Source organism: Panthera tigris, chromosome B1 (assembly GCF_018350195.1).
Source record: "Panthera tigris isolate Pti1 chromosome B1, P.tigris_Pti1_mat1.1, whole genome shotgun sequence".
NCBI lineage: Eukaryota > Metazoa > Chordata > Mammalia > Carnivora > Felidae > Panthera > Panthera tigris.
Window position 1 is genome coordinate 193,142,831 of NC_056663.1, and position 16,282 is coordinate 193,159,112.

Here is a 16,282-nt window from a genome sequence, read left to right on the forward strand (position 1 = left end):
TGCTCTCTCTCTCTCTTTCTCTCTCATAAGTAAATAAACTTAAAAAAAAAAAAGACTAATGAAGTGGGATTAATGCTTTAAGGGGAATACATTAAGTTACTGTTACTTGACCATTTTTGACCTACCAAAAACTGCTAATTCATTTGTTTCAACCCGCATGGTAAGTGTAATTCCAGATGAAAGAACCATAAATCCTGAGGGATTCACTAATTAGGGAATGTGTTGTGCAGTCAGTGCCATTTGAACTGAACACCGAAGGATGAGAAAGAAGGAGAGTGGATGGATGGGTGGCAGATAAGACATTTGAAACACCAGGATCAACAAGCGCAAAAGCAGAGAGGATAGAGGGTACACGTGTGTTCTGGAAAGGTGCATAGGGTTTTTTTGTGTGTTGATGTCTGAGATGTGTGGAAAAAAGTAAAAAGGAGCCTGGGACTTATGTTGAGTCCTGTAGGCCTAAGAAAGCACTGTTGAATCAGCAAGAGGAAACCACTGAAGATTTCCCAAAAGGAGTGTTGTGAACAGATATAAGCTTTAGAAGAACTCAGGTGGATGACTGGGGAGAGGGGAAGTTGAGACTACAGGCAACGAGATGCTGAGGAAGCTCCTGTAAAGACAGGATGTGTGTAGTCAATATGTAGAGGAGTTGTGAAGTAGGGTATAACATTTCTCTGATAGAATCATCATAGTCTGGTCAATGATTAGGTTGAAGAGTTAGTTGAAATAGGTATAGGGTCACGTACAGGGGAGAGAGTAAGCTACATGGAGATATCCTGCAATGGGAGTGGAATTCTTGGCTAGCGGTCTTGACTCTGTTGGTACACCGATGAGAGCTGAAGCCATGAAAGTGGATGCAGTTATCGGGGAAAGCTGTCTTGGGACAGCAGGGAAACCGACTATGAGCAAAAAGACAGAGCAGGGGATTAGGAATGAGTCTGTGCCCTATGATTTACCCCATTGTATCTCCATCATAACACTCGTTCACCTGAGTGTCCACCCTTGGCAAGTATATGAGACCTCCAAAAGTAGGATGTAAATCTTGTAAATCCTGTAGATCCTGCAAGTTCACACATAGTCAAGGGGTAGCCACTTAAAAAAAAAAAAATCCTTTTTGGACCATACTCAAACATTTATGGAATGCTTTTCAGGTGCCAGGCATTGTCCAAATGCCACTCAGGGGCCCTTCCATTTCATAGTTTGCACATGTGGAAACAGTAGGGTGAACTTGTTCAAGGTCACAGGTAGTGCGTGGGAGCCTGGATTTAAACTCAGGTGATCTAATACCAGAGGCCACCTGCACCTAACTCCCATGCTATGGAATAAGCAGAGTCAGAGTGACATCTGCATGTCACTTGGCAGATTAGAATTTTTGTCTAGACAATTCAAATATCCTCAAAGTAACTGTGAGATGGAAGGAGGGCACAATATTATTACTGAGTAAATGAAAGCTAAAGCTAACTGAATCCATGAGGAAACACACTTAGTAAGTGGCCAAACTAAGCAAAACCACTATATTCTGAGTTACACCCCATGTCCTATTTCCATCTCGACCCTATGAATCCAGTTGCTTACCCTATCATTCAAGAAGATGGAATGCCTCAGCAGGTGTCCAGAGGAATCTGGGGACAGGGGCTGTGGAAAAAAGCGAGAAGACTTTTTGACTAGCAGGATCGACTTCCTTGAGGGAATTAGGAACACTGATCTGGTAAGACTGTAATATGCCTGTGGGTCTAACTTGCTGGTGAATACTAACATAGTCTCTCTTTTGTTAATGATCACGAGTATTCAAAATTTAGGCACAACACATGTATAAAAAATATTGGTTTGTTGACTTTAAATGTAAATGAAAGATAATCGATTGATTGATTTATTCATCCTTCTTGGGGACATAATCTGGAATCTGTCCATGGGGAAACATCAGACATCCCTTGACAGTGTAAAGGCCCCACCCTATTTAGAGGCCTCTGTGGTTGGTTCATTTACCAAGAAGCATAAGATGTGCCCTCTTAACAGGAGAATGGAAAGAGAACAACAGGTACTGAATTTCTGTAAGCATTTGTTTAATCTAATCCCCTACCACACATAGACTCTTCTCTGATGGCTGGTCTCCTTAGATAGGAGAGACTCACAAAAGATTTCAAAGGAACTGAAAATGAGATTGATAATAAGCTTTATACTTGTGTTCAGCTCATTCCAGTTTAGAAAAAAAAAAGTCCTGGTGCATCTGACAGATACTGCCTTGCTTAAATTTCATGAATCAGAGGCAGGGATGTTCTGCCATTTCTCTGCCATTATACGAGATTAGCTATCTTGCCAAGTCTCACCGTTGCCAATATAGACTCAGAAGCAACAAATACCACAGAGGATTCAAAGATGAAAAAAATCTCCTATTTTTTAGGTTAAGTGCAGACATATTTATTTATACAGAAGGTGAAACTCTATCCTCAATGTAGCCTATATTTATTTAATCTCATGACTTCTAAAATAAGCAATGTTATGATGATTAAAACAGAGGCACCTGCATTCTTCCTGTTTAGGGAAGGATGGAATGAAGAAAAGGAATTCGGTAGTTCTTGTCTATATATTAAGTAGCACAAAATACAAACTGTTAACAATTTATAATATTAAATATTATCATTTACCTAGTACTCTCTTACATGTAAGGTGATAGTCTAAACATTTAATCCACTTTACAACTCTATGACAAATTGTATTATTGTCCTCATTTCACAGGTGAACAAATGGAGGCATAGAAGTGTTAAGCAGCTTGCCTAAAACCACAGAGCTAATAGTAGAGCCAAAATCCCAGAGCTCCTACTCTTAATCTGGTGGGTTAAAATTGTTGAGTCCAATGACTTTGTCCCCACTGAACTGAACAGACTTCCAAGAAGCGGTGGGACTTTATAAAATCTTTCAAAGACGGGAGTAAATTTACAAAAATGGAAAGTTAGAGAACTTACAATGCTTGTCAGTAAACCCTCTCTTGTGTAGCTTTGAGGGATTCTCCTTCCACTTATCTCAGATAAGTTTAATTGAAATCTGGAACAATGTTTGTCTATGCACCAGAGTCATGACTGTGTCTCAGGTCTGTGAGAAGATGGCTTTGTGCTGGGATGGTTTTTCCTGTTGATCTTACTGAAACAGGGAACACCGATTCCCACTGATACATTCTGGACCACTGAGGGCACCCCTTGAACACCATACAAATGGATGCCACTCCTTTTTTCTTCCCTTCCTCCCTCCTTTCTATTGTCTAAGTCAGTGAAATTACTTAAAATAGACAGGCTCTGTGCCAGGTGCTGATGATTAAATAAATATATATGTAAATAGTTCCTGACCTTTATAAAGACTCAAACATGGTTTTAAAAATGGCCATCTGTTCATGGTATAAGCAGGTGCAAAAGCAGGAATGGTTACTTCAATTTGGGACATTGGGAAAGGTTTCATAGAAGAGGTTGTACTGGAACTAAGCCCTAAAAGATGTAGGATGGGGGTGGGATGATCAGAGAAGAATTAGAAGAGCATTCCAGGAAGAGGGATCGGCAAGGATAGCAAAGGATTGGAGGAGGAAAACAGTAGGACATGTCGGGGGAAGTGGAGAGAAGGCTACCTGAATGGGGGCAGAGTGTGATGTGCAGCCATTAGAACGAGGCTAGAGAAGCAGGTAAGGGCCAGACCAGGAGAGATGAAGACAAATCTCATCACTGAAAATCCACTTGCATGACCTAAACACACCTGTGAATAGTGATCATATTTTAAAAATTCCCTGCAGTTCATCTAAACTTCAGGGTGCCAGGAACACTGGGTACTTTTACTAACATTATGATAGCCTCCTAACTGGTCTCCTCACTTCTGCTTCTGCTCTCTTACAATCCTTTCTTATTACCCTTTCTCCTGTAGCTTCTGTTGCATCCACGTGCATCATTCACTTGCTTGTAACCTTTCAGTGTCCTGCTTGCATTCGCCTACGAGGTCCTGCGTGATCCACCATGAACTTGCACCACTCTCCCCCTCTCTCACAACCACAATGGTCTTTCAATTTCTCAAATGCCCCAAGATGTCCCCTGGCCCAGAAGACTTTTCTCCCAGCTGCGTGACTGGCTTCTCCTCTTTTATGTCTCATCTAAATGGGATTTCCTCCAAGAGATCTTCATGGACCATCTGCTGCGGAGTACCTCCCTTCTTCAGCCATCCTTTATTTCCTTAATAGCACTTATCCCCAATCTGTAAAATTTAGTTAATTAGTTAATTTATTTTCTATTTATTTCACCAAATGTAAGATCCATGATAGACTAATGCCCTACCTTGCTTTAATTTATCCCCAGGTGGTTCCTAAGCCCATGGCACAGAATAGACTCTTGAAAAAAATAATTCCATGTTAAATGAATACAAATATCTATGTAATAATAAAAAAACCATAATGATCTTTCCCCTCTTTTCCTTAAAAAAGAGAAAAGTCTAGACTACTGATTCCCAAGCTGTATTTTATTCAGTAATGAATTTAGGGGGAAAAAAGAAAAGAAAAGAAAAGAAAAGAATAGAAAAGAAAAGAATAGAAAAGAAAAAGAAAACAAGAGGCAAAATGTGTTGCCAAGATTTTATTATTAAGTCAGTCTACATATAAACAAGATCAACACCGCACACTTTGGCTTCTTCTACGGGGCTGTCTGTGGTGGTGGCAGCCATCTCTTGCTCAGAATTGTGGCCCCCCTCAGACCTCTGGTGAAGCTCAAGACAGTTAAAACAAGGACCAAGAGGGGCGCCTGGGTGGCTCAGTCGGTTGAGCGGCCGACTTCAGCTCAGGTCATGATCTCGCAGTCCGTGAGTTCGAGCCCCGCGTCGGGCTCTGGGCTGATGGCTCAGAGCCTGGAGCCTCCTTCCGATTCTGTGTCTCCCTCTCTCTCTGCCCCTCCCCCATTCATGCTCTGTCTCTCTCTGTCTCAAAAATAAATAAACTTAAAAAAAAAAAACAAAAAAAACCCCCAAGGACCAAGAAGTTCATCTGGCACCAGTCAGACCAATGTGTCAAAATTAAGTGCAACTGATGGAAACCCAGAGGCACAGGGCGGACATCAGATTCAAAAGCCAAGACTTTGATGCCCAACACTGGTTACAGGAGCAACAAGGAAACAAAGCACATGCTTCCCAGTGGCTTCTGGAAGTTCTTAGTCCACAACGTCAAGGAGTTTTAAGTGCTGCTGGTGTGCAACAAATCTCACTGTAGAGAGATTGCTCACAATGTCTCCTCCAGGAACCACAAAACCATTGTGGAAAGAGCAGCCCAGCTGACCACCAGAGTCACCAATCCCAATGCCAAGCTGCACAGCAAAGACAATGAATAGACAGCTTTTGTGCATGTCGTATTTTGTTAATAAAACCATAAAACTACAAAAAAAAATGCACACTTTCTATGTCTATCATCATTTCACCAGACAGATGAGTGGAGAGCTTAGGCATTCCAGACCAAAGACACTATAAACCCACAGAGATGGAAATAGTATGATAGCTTTGAGATAAATCAATAAGATGGTTGGAGGAGGATAACCAATCAAGATTTGAAGAATTTGGTAGGTTTAGATGATGGAAAGCTTCATGTAGTATGCAAAAGTATTCGGACTTAGAGAGGGAGGAGCTCTATAGGATAAAAAGACTTTTAAGCAGGAAAACTACATGGTTCAATTTGTATGTAAAAATTATCATCTATGGCCATGTAGCAAATGACTTGGAGAGAGATGAGATACAAATCAGAGAATCAACTTAGAAGGTTGTTACAGAACCTACTAGCAAGGTGGGGGATCAGGCAATGGCAACTGAGGACGAAAGGGAAGGTATGTGTCTTTGCAATTAACTCTTGGAATGATTTCTGCTTTAACAGTCTTGCTTCTAGTTTTGGCTTGTATCATCTAGCTACGGGCTTTCAAATAGATTTCCATATTTTTTATCTGCTGGCCTCTTAGCTACCTTTTTTGATGATGTATTTTTTTAAAAAACCACTAAACTATCTAGCTTTCATTGTGAGGATAAAAAGAATAAATGGATGTGAAAGCATTTTGCAAAGTACTACACAAATGGAAACTATTTTTATTACTAGTAAGTCAATTTAGTCTACAAAGAGAAAAAAATCACTTCCCCACATGTAAGCTCCCATAAGCAAACTCCCCAGGCAGAATGAATCACTCTTATAACCAGAGCACTTTTTTGTACTTCTATCATAACACCTCCATTAATTATAAATTGTTTATGCATTGGCTTTCCCTTGTAGCATATAAATCCTATAGAGGTAGGGAGAGAGTCTTATGAATCTTTGCAACCTGGTTTGTGGTAGACAGTAAGTGCTCAGTAATGTTAATTGCATGCATGAATGAATGATTAGTTCCCAGGAAAGGATGAAGGCAGGTTGGAAGGAGCTGATGGGGACTTCATAAGTAAAATAAATAATAGAGTAAATGTGTTAAAGTAAGAGGATTCAGAGTGATTGGTGATCATATATTTTATTTTAGTCACGAATATACACATAGATTTACTGAACTGCCAAAGTACCGTACTAAATTGCTCTTAGTAACGTTAAATATTTTGTAACACTGATAATTAAACAGTATTGTACTTTTGCAATATTTTTGCAGTATTGTATTCTTTGTCTATTCATTTGGCAAATCTCTTTCTGATGACTGATAAGTACAAAGCACTGTGCTAGGGTTTTTAATTTTTTTCATGTTTATTTTTGAGACAGAGGGAGACAGAGTGCAAGTGGGCGAGGGGCAGAGAGAAAGGGGGACACAGAATCCAAAGCAGGGTCCAGGCTCTGAACTGTTAGCACAGAGCCCGATGCAGGCTTGAACCCCGTGAGATCATGACCTGAGCTGAAGTCGGACGCTCAACCGACTGAGCCACCCAGGCACCCCATGGTTTTTAAATAGTCTATTCCAGTCCTCATGAAGTTCGCAACCCAGTGGAGGGGAGAGAAAAGGACCTGTTCCAAACCAAAGTGTCTTAGGGATTTTACATATTTTATAATAATAATTACCATGTATCAAGTATGTCTTATATTCATAACAGCCCTGTCAGGTAAGCATTATTATGCTCGTTTTCCAAAAAGGAACCCAAACTAAGGGAATTTTTTTAATTTAGCTGGGATCATCAAGCTAGGAAAGGACTGAAGCACATCTATTGGTAATAAGGGAGTGCATCCAAGGTAACTCATCAAATAGCAATAGAATGCCAACAAGGACAGACATATAAAATTATAATGAATTATAAATGATAAAGTCCCCACCCTCACGGACTTTTTGGTTCTGGGGGAAAAGTTTAGAAAAATGAACATAGTCGTAAAGTGAGATTTTCACCAAAGACTGACAGATCTTTAGAGGGAAATGGTTCTCAGGGGCTGAACAGCATTGTGGTGTGGGGTGAAAAGTGTCCTGGACTTGGGGGTTCAAGGCCACTATTTAAGACCTCATTCTTGTTCTCCTGCTTGGGGGACTGTAGGAAAGACACTTAAATTTCTGGGCTTTACTGTCCTTATTTGTTAAATATGAACAATAACAGGTGAGGTTTCTACCTTATTTTAAGAATTAATTGGTTGAGATAAGGGAAAAGCAGTTTCTAAAGTGCAGAACAGATTAATGATAAAGAAAGCCATTTTTTTAGAAACATCCTTTTGGTAGAAGAGCCATCAAGTAAGAGAAAGCACAGAGAAGTGATTTATGAATTCTTATCCCTAGTACATAATCTGGTGCCTGTCACCAGTGCTTAATAAATCCTTACTGAGCTTAGCTCCTGAATGGCTGAGAGAGAACCGAGAAAACCAAACCTTCTCTCCTCCAGCTAATGGGGAGGACCCAACTTCTTCTTGCCACATTGTGAACACCTCAAGCGGTTGTCAATAAATATATCAGTTACAATCCAAAGTGCCATTTGAACTGGATATTTTTGCTTGTTCATTTCATTGTTTTTTCGGAGATACATGTACGTGACTGTGTATGTGTGTCCAAAAGAACATATTTGGGGGTTGTGATGACTGGTCCTCATTTCTATTTGATTCTGTTAAGTATCTATTTGCTCCTCTCTACTGGTAAGCACTCACAGCCCGCAGCAGTACTGGGGTCTAGACTAGTACCATATATCCTCCATAGATGTTTATATTTCAACAGATACTATAGACATAAGCTAACGGATAAAGCTTAAGCCTGGTAATGCTATGCATGAGCCAGAGAGAGGATTTATTTGAGGAAGGCAGGCTTACTTAGCAGCATCGAACCACACACCCACAGGCAGTTATCTATCTGCTTATTAAGACTAGCTTTTAGTTTGGATCATTGGCTGGACACGTACACGCCTCTGCTACTGATATGAGCAAATGAGCAAGCCTGAATCTTGTGTGTCATTACAATATTGTTATCAGTTAATATTAGTCTGATCACCTAAAATTCTTTTTTCTAGGAGCACCTGGGTGGTTCAGCCGGTTAAGTGTCTGACCTCAGCTGAGGTCATGATCTCATGGTTTGTGGGTTCAAGCCCCACATCGGACTCCACACTGACAGCTGGGAGCCTACTTCGGATTGTGTGTCTCCCTCTCTCTCTGCCCCTCCCCCACTGGCACTCCGTCTGTCTCTCTCTCTCAAAAACAAATGAACATTAAAAAAATTTAAAAAATAAAATTCTTTTTTCCAGCTTTCACTTTATTTAATGTGACTCAAAATTGTTCTTACAATAAAATGTTAATACAAATGAACATTCAGAACTTCAGTTTCCATTGAATCATCCATAGATGATTTTTCCCTGTTTCTCCCACTAGTACAACTAGTTACCCCTGACTTTATATATAAAGCAAACATAGACTGCCTATTAGGCAAAAGAAGAGGAAAATCTGCCTAGGAACCTTGGAACCCAAGGAACAATGAGGTAGTGAGGTCCTTGGGTTTTCTTTTTGCCTTTTATATCCCAAAGTTGGAGTTGGAGAAGCTAGAATACTGGAAAGCCAACAGGTACAGGGGGAGAAAAGCCCCCAAATAGCCTGCTCTCTGAAACCAAAGGACCAAGAAAAGGACAGTCTCACATCACAGACAGTTTTTAAACAATAGCTGCTCTACTCTAGCCAAACACCACAAGAAAGAGATTGTGGCCCCACTTCCTACCCATGTCAACAAAGACCAGAGGTAGCCTAGGGCCCCACTCTAGCTAGGACATAACAAGGTACCCCTCCACGCACTGGATGGCGTTAGAGAAGGACTTTCATTCCTGCTGAGTAGTCGTGGAAACGCCTCACCCCCCATTCCATCCACAGTGTCATGGGAGACTGTGTGTGAAACCTGGACTTACACCCACACCCTGCAATAATGAGGCTTACCTCCTTCTCCCCGCTGCTGTTGAGATATCACTTCAATTCTCCTAGTTGTAGGGCTGTGGGAAAGACACTTAGTGGGCTGATTTCAGAAGAGTTCGTGGATAGTCAAGATTTTACCAGTGCCTCATTATACAAACCCTGTGGTGACATTGGAGGACATGTGGGGAGAATTTATGAAGTAGTCTTACTCCTCCCCTTTGGGGGAGTTGGGGGAGGCCTCCTGGGAAGTTGGATATCCCACTTCTTCCCAGCAGTACCATGGAGCTCCTCCCCCTTTCCCCCTCCTCAGGTGTCAACAGAGGCCAAGTGAGGAACCTGGTCAATCTCAATGGGACAGTAAGGAGGCAACACCCTCCTCTTCCTCTACCAAAGCAACACCATAGAAAGCTCACTAAAACAGAAAGCTGAAATAAATTTTTTTAAAGTTCATTTATTTTTGAGAGAGAGAGAGAGAGAGAGACAGAGACAGAGACAGAGAGACAGAGAGACAGAATGCAAGCAGGGAGGGGCATGAGAGAGAGGGAGACACAGAATCTGAAGCAGGCTCCAAGCTCTGAACTGTCAGCACAGAGCCCGACGTGGGGCTGGAAATCACGGACCACGAGATCATGACCTGAGCCAAAGTCAGACGCTTAAACGACTGAGCCACCCACGAGTCCCCAGAAAGCTGAAATGAAATCTTGAGTTTCTTAACAGAATACTAAGAATGTCCAGGTTTCAGCTGAAAATAATTTGTAATACCAAGAACCAGGAAAATCTCAACATAAATGAATAAAGACAATGAGTGTTAACACCAAGATGACGAAGATGCTAGAATCTGGGAAGTCTTCAGATATTATTTCTTTCAGCTTTCTTTTCTTTTCTCTCTTCCAAATTCTGGTGCTGCAAGTGTTAGAACATTTAATATAGTCACACAGGTTCCTGTCTGTCGGAACGGTGTCTGTCGGTCGGTCTGTCTCTTCATTTTCTTCTCTCTGTTGTTCAGATTGGTAAATTTTTATTGTTTTTCTTCAAGTTTACACATTCTTTTTTTCCATCTCTTCTGTTCAGCTGACAAGATTTTAAAACAGCTGTCCTAAAAATGCTTCAATGAGTAATTATAAGCATATTTGACACAAATTAAAAAATGAAAGGCTCAGCAAAAAAACCTAAACTTTAGAACTTCTAAATACAATAACCAAAAATAAAAAAACTCAGTGGATGGACTCAACAGCTGAATGGAGGGATCAGAGGAAAGAATCAGTAAATCCAAAGAAAGAACAATAGATGTTACTCAATCTTGATAGCAGAGAGAAGATAGACTAAAGTAAAAGTGAGCAGAAGCTCAGGAACCTGTGTGATAATAAGGAGAGACCTAATATCTGTGTCACAAGAATACTGGGAGGAGAGGAGAAAGAGGCTGAGACTGGACGGTGAAGAAATATTGGCTTCCCGAGTTTGGCAAAAGACATAAACTCTATAGTTTCAATAAGCTGACTGAACTCCAAACAGGATGAACTAAAAAAAAAAAAAAATCCACTCCAAGATACATTATGGTCATACATCTAAAAAGTACAGATGAAGAAAAACTCCTAAAGCATGAGAGAAGCAATACCTTAACTATACAAGAAAACAAACAAACATTCATTCAAGGGACAGCTCATTTCTCTTTTGAAATCACAGAGGCTGGAAGAAAGTGGCATGACATTTTTTTTACTACTGAAAGAAAAGAACTATTAATGCAGAATTCTAGATCTGTAAGAATATCCTTCAGGAATAAGAGGGAAATCAAATATTCTAAGATAAAGGAAAACTAAGGAAATTTGTTTCTAGGAGAACTACTCTAAACAAATGGGTAAAAGAAATTCTTTAAACAAAGAAAGAATTTTGGAATATCAGGGAAGGAAGAGGAACGTGGCAAGCAAATACATGAGTAGCTTTTCAGTTTCTTTCTTTCTTTCTTTCTTTCTTTCTTTCTTTCTTTCTTTCTTTCTCTTTCTTTCTTTTTCTTTCTTTCTCTTTCTTTCTTTCTTTCTTTCTTTCTTTCTTTCTTTCTTTCTTTCTTTTTCTTTCTTCTTTTCTTTCTTTCTTTCTTTCTTTCTTTCTTTCTTTCTTTTTCTCTTCTTTCTTTCTTTCTTTCTTTCTTTCTTTCTTTCTTTCTTTCATCTCTTGAGAGACAGAGAGAGAGCAAGTAAGTGAGGGACACAGAGAGAGAAAATCCCACTAGGGGCAGAGAGAGAGAGAAAGAGAGAGAAGTGGGGTTCACCCGAGGCTTGTGTTTTACCTGGAGCAGGGCTCCTGTTAACTGGGAGCAAGGCTGAAGCTCACCGGATGTGGGCCTCCAACTCTTCAACTGTGAGATCAAGACCTGAGCCCAAGTCAGATGCTTAATGACTGAGCCACCCAGGCACCCCCTTTTGAGTTTCTAAATTATGTTAAATGATTGAAACAAAAATAGTAGTACTGTCTGATATGGTGCTAAAGGTCTGTAGAGGAAATATTTAAGACAATTATATTTTGAGTGTAGGAGGGTAAAGAGACATAAAAGGAGTAAAATGTCTATATCACTCTAACTGGTAAAAATGTTGACACCAGTAAATTGTGATGTTATGTATGTATCACATAGAACAGCCACTAAAAAACTGTGCAAAAAGATATACTCAAAGGCACTAGAGATCAATCAAAATTGAATTCTGAAAATGTATCAGTAGCCCATGAGGAAGGCAAGAATAGAAAGCAGAGAAATGAAAAACAGAACAAACAGAAGAGATGGAATTGAATGGCGAACCTAAATACTAACATATCAATACTTATTTTACAGGAAGCAAAACTCATGGAACTAGAAAGCAAAATTGACAAATCCACAATTATACTTGGAGACTTCAATACTCCTCTCTCAACAATTGACAGAATGGCTAGTCCGAAAATCATCAGGGACATGGAAGAACTCCACACCATCAACCAACGAGATCTAATATACATTTACAAACCATTCCACCCAACGACAGAATACACGTTCTTTTCAAGCACCCCAGGAGACATATATTAAGCCACTAACCATATACCAGACCACAAAACAAACCGCAGCAAATTTATGAGAATTAGAATTACCCAGAGCATGTTCTCTGACCACATAGAATCAAACTAGAAATCATTCACAGAAAAATAACAAGAAAATCTCCAAACACTTAACAACTAGACAACACACTTTCATTTTTTATTTTTTGAGAGAGGAAGTGTGAGCAGGGGAGGGGCAGAGAGCGAGGGGAACAGAGGATCCAAAGCAGGCTCTGTGCTTACAGAAGAGAGCCCAACATGGGGCTCAAACTCAGGAACCCTTGATATCATGACCTGAGCTGAAGTTGGATGCTCAACTGACTGAGCCGCCCACTGCCCTGGACAACCCACTTTTAAATTACCCATGAGTCAAAGAGGAATTCTCAAAAGAAATTTTTAAAAACCACACATTAGATGAAAAGAAAATAAAAGTAAAAATTTGTGAAATGCAGCTAAGAAAGTGCTGAGAGGAAAATTTATAGCACTAACTGCTTACATTAGAATATAGGACAATTCTCAAATTAATAATCTAAGCTCTCATATCAAGAAATTAAAGGAAAATAAAAATAAACCCAAAGCAAACAGAAGGAAGTAAATAATAATAATGAAAGCAGAAATTCATAAGATTGAAAGCAGAAAAAAATAGAGAAAATCAATGAACAAAAAAACTGGCTCTTTGGAAAGATCAATATAATTGGGAAGCCGCTAGCAAGCCTGACAAAAAAGAGAAGAGATTCAGATTATCCGTATGAATAATGAAACAGAGGATATCACTATAGATCCTGCAGGCATTTAAAAGATAATAAGTGAATGAGTCCACACAGAAAAAAATTGCCAACTTAGATGAAATGTATCAATTCCTCAAAAAGCACAAACTGTCACAATTAATCCAACAAGAGAGATAATTTGAAGAGTCCCAAAATACTTAAAGAAATTGAATTGGTAATTTAAAAACCCTCAAAAAGGAAATCTCCAAGTCCAGATGTTTTCACTGGATTATTCTACCAAACACTTAAGGATAACTAACGTCAGTTGTACACAACCTCTTCCGGAGAAAAATTAGAAGGTAATACTTTCTTATTCATTTTGTGAAGCTAATATAACTCTGAAATGAAAATCCAAAAAAGACAGTATAGAAAATGAAAACTATAGATGAATATCTTTCATGAACATAAACATAAAAATCTTAAAGAAAATATTAGCAAATAGAATCAAGCAACATACATAAAGAATTATGCTTCATGATCAAATGATATTTATCCAAGAAAGCAAGACTTGTTCAATGTTGGAAAATCAATCAGTGTAACCATATATTAACAAGTAAGGAAGAAAAATTATATGATCTTCTCAATTGAGTGCAGAAAAAGCATTTCACAAAACTCAACGCCCTTTCATGATTAAGACGTTTTTTTTTTCCAGAAAAATAGGTATACCAGAGAACTTTCTCAACTTGATAAAAAGAACTGACAGAATATCTACAGTTAGCATTATATTTAATGGTGAATGACTGAAAGCTTTCCCTTTAAAACTGGTAATGAGACATGGATGTTAGTACTTATCCCATTCAATCAATATAATACTGAAGTTCTAGCTGGTGCGAATAAGGAAAGAAAAGGAAAAAAAGGTATACATATCAGGAAGGAAGAAATAAAACTGCCACGATACGATGATACGATCATCTACGTAGAAAATCTCAGAGCAGGTACGAAAAGCAAACAAAAAAACCCAACCCCCCTCCTAAGACCTATCCTAGAACTCAAAAGTAAGTTTAGAAAGAAGATAGAATACAAGATAACCGTACGGAAACCAATTTTTTCCTATCATTTATTTATTTTTTACTGATGTATAATTGACACCTAACATTGTATTAGTTTTAGGACTACAACATAATAATAATTCCATATTTGTATGCGTTGTGAAGAAGCGATGGTCACAATAAGGCTAGTTTTTATCATAGTTTTGTAGATTATAAATTTGAGGTGTAGGTAGATTAAATGGCTTACTCAAGGTTATTCAGGGCAGAGGCTGGACTTTGCAGTTCGGGTTTTTTGAGATTCCAAAACCCATTCACTTTCCATTGCGGAAGGCTGTCGTGAACATTTAGGTGAGGGGCTATGTGTGTTTGTTATTCTTGGTAATCCGGAAGGATGTCATTAATGGTGTTATATCCTGTTCAAGGATTGGTTCAGTCAGCAGACCTTTAGTACAAGGTGATTGCCTAAGAGCAGACTTTCCTTTTCTGTTGTCCACATCCATTGCCTTTACGTAGGCATCTGCAAAGTCCTGTCCTGGTGTACAATGAGTCTTACTTCTCCAAGAAGGAGGGTGGGCCCAAACGAACCCTCCTTTGTTGACTCATTTTATCATGTAAAAGAATTCATACTTGTTCTTCACCATCAGTTTGCAACTTGTGGAGCAACTCAGTTGCTCACAGAACTGCCTGGAATGACTTTGTTTTGCAATGTGTATCCCTGCCCTTCAGAGTCAACTAAAACACAACCTTGATCTCCACAATTATGCAGCAGGCGTGGCTGAAAAAGCTGAAGCACCGTCACATTTCAGAGCCAGAAGGGATCAGCATTCAATTAGAATAATGACCTCATTTCACAGAGAGGTAGTGACTTGTCCAAGTCACAAGGAAGTGTTTAAAATGAAAACACAAGCCTCAGATTTCTCGGGAGGCTCAGGTCTGAGAGTTGCCAGCATTACTTTCTACACTCCATACTTTGAGCTCTAGTTGCTTTGGTCCCAGCTTTTATAAGAGTAGTTCATGTTCTATAAATTGGCCATCAACAAAATATCTATCAATTTCAGAATGAAAAAGCAAAACTCCAAGGTCCTTAAGCTAAGAGGGATATGATTAGACGATTCTAGAAATGGCAAACATTGTGTGGCTAGAAAAATTCAAGAATTTGGATTAGCAGTTCTTTTTTTTTTTTTTTTTTTTTTTAACGTTTATTTATTTTTTTGAGATGGAGAGAGACAGAGCATGAACAGGGGAGGGGCAGAGAGAGGGAGACAGAATTTGAAACAGGCCCCAGGCTCTGAGCTGTCAGCACAGAGCCTGACGCGGGGCCCGAACTCACGGAGTGTGAGATCATGACCTGAGCTGAAGTCAGACGCTCAACCGACCAAGCCACCCAGGCGCCCCTGGATTAGCAGTTCTAAGTTAGAAGACTTGCTATGCGCCTCTTAATTTTGATTCCTCTAACAGACTCTTATTGTACGCTTGCTTTATGCCTTGTGCTTTGCTTGGCTCTGGGGATTCAGTGCTGATCAAAATAATAATAATGCCTGCCTTTCCCTAAGTCGCAGTGTTGGTGCACGAGAGAAATGAGATAGTAAATGTGAAAGCTCTTTGTAAAGTGTACAATTCCATAAAAATTAGACATAACCTGATACCATTTCCAGTTGCAAGTGTATGTGGTATCACAAATGGAGCTTTGAAGATAATGAAAACTCCCTGAGCATAAATTGAAAATACATTTATATTGTGAGATTGTGAAGTCTAGAAATCGAAATTGGACAGAATGCTTAATAATAAACAATTGCAATGTGCCAATCACTTGCTTATCTTCCGTGCTCCCCACTCAAATATAAATGCGGAAACTTTTATGTCTTTTACTACTCTTGCTTCAGCTCTTAAAAGAGCACAGGCACACGGTATGCACAAAATATTTGCTGAATAAATTAATAATTTAATTAACCTCTTTTGGGTTACCTGGGTGGCTTAGCCGGTTGAGCGTCCTACTTCATCTAGGTCATGATCTCGTGGTTGGTCCGTTCAAGCCCCACATTGGACTTGTCGCTGTCAGCTCAGAGCCCGCTTTGGTTCCTCTGTCCCCCTCTCTCTGCCCCTCCCCTGCATGTGCTCTCCCAAAAATAAATACACATTTTTAAAAA

At 39.5% G+C, this 16,282-nt stretch overlaps 1 long non-coding RNA gene across 1 annotated transcript; it reads left to right on the top strand.

Moving 5' to 3' along the window:
• The first annotated feature begins 1,456 nt into the window (after positions 1–1,456).
• LOC122238114 lies at positions 1,457–8,472 on the top strand. The gene is made up of 3 exons (XR_006217077.1): positions 1,457–1,705; positions 2,734–2,828; positions 8,440–8,472. It is a non-coding gene; the product is annotated as an uncharacterized LOC122238114 (long non-coding RNA).
• The last annotated feature ends 7,810 nt before the right edge of the window (positions 8,473–16,282 follow it).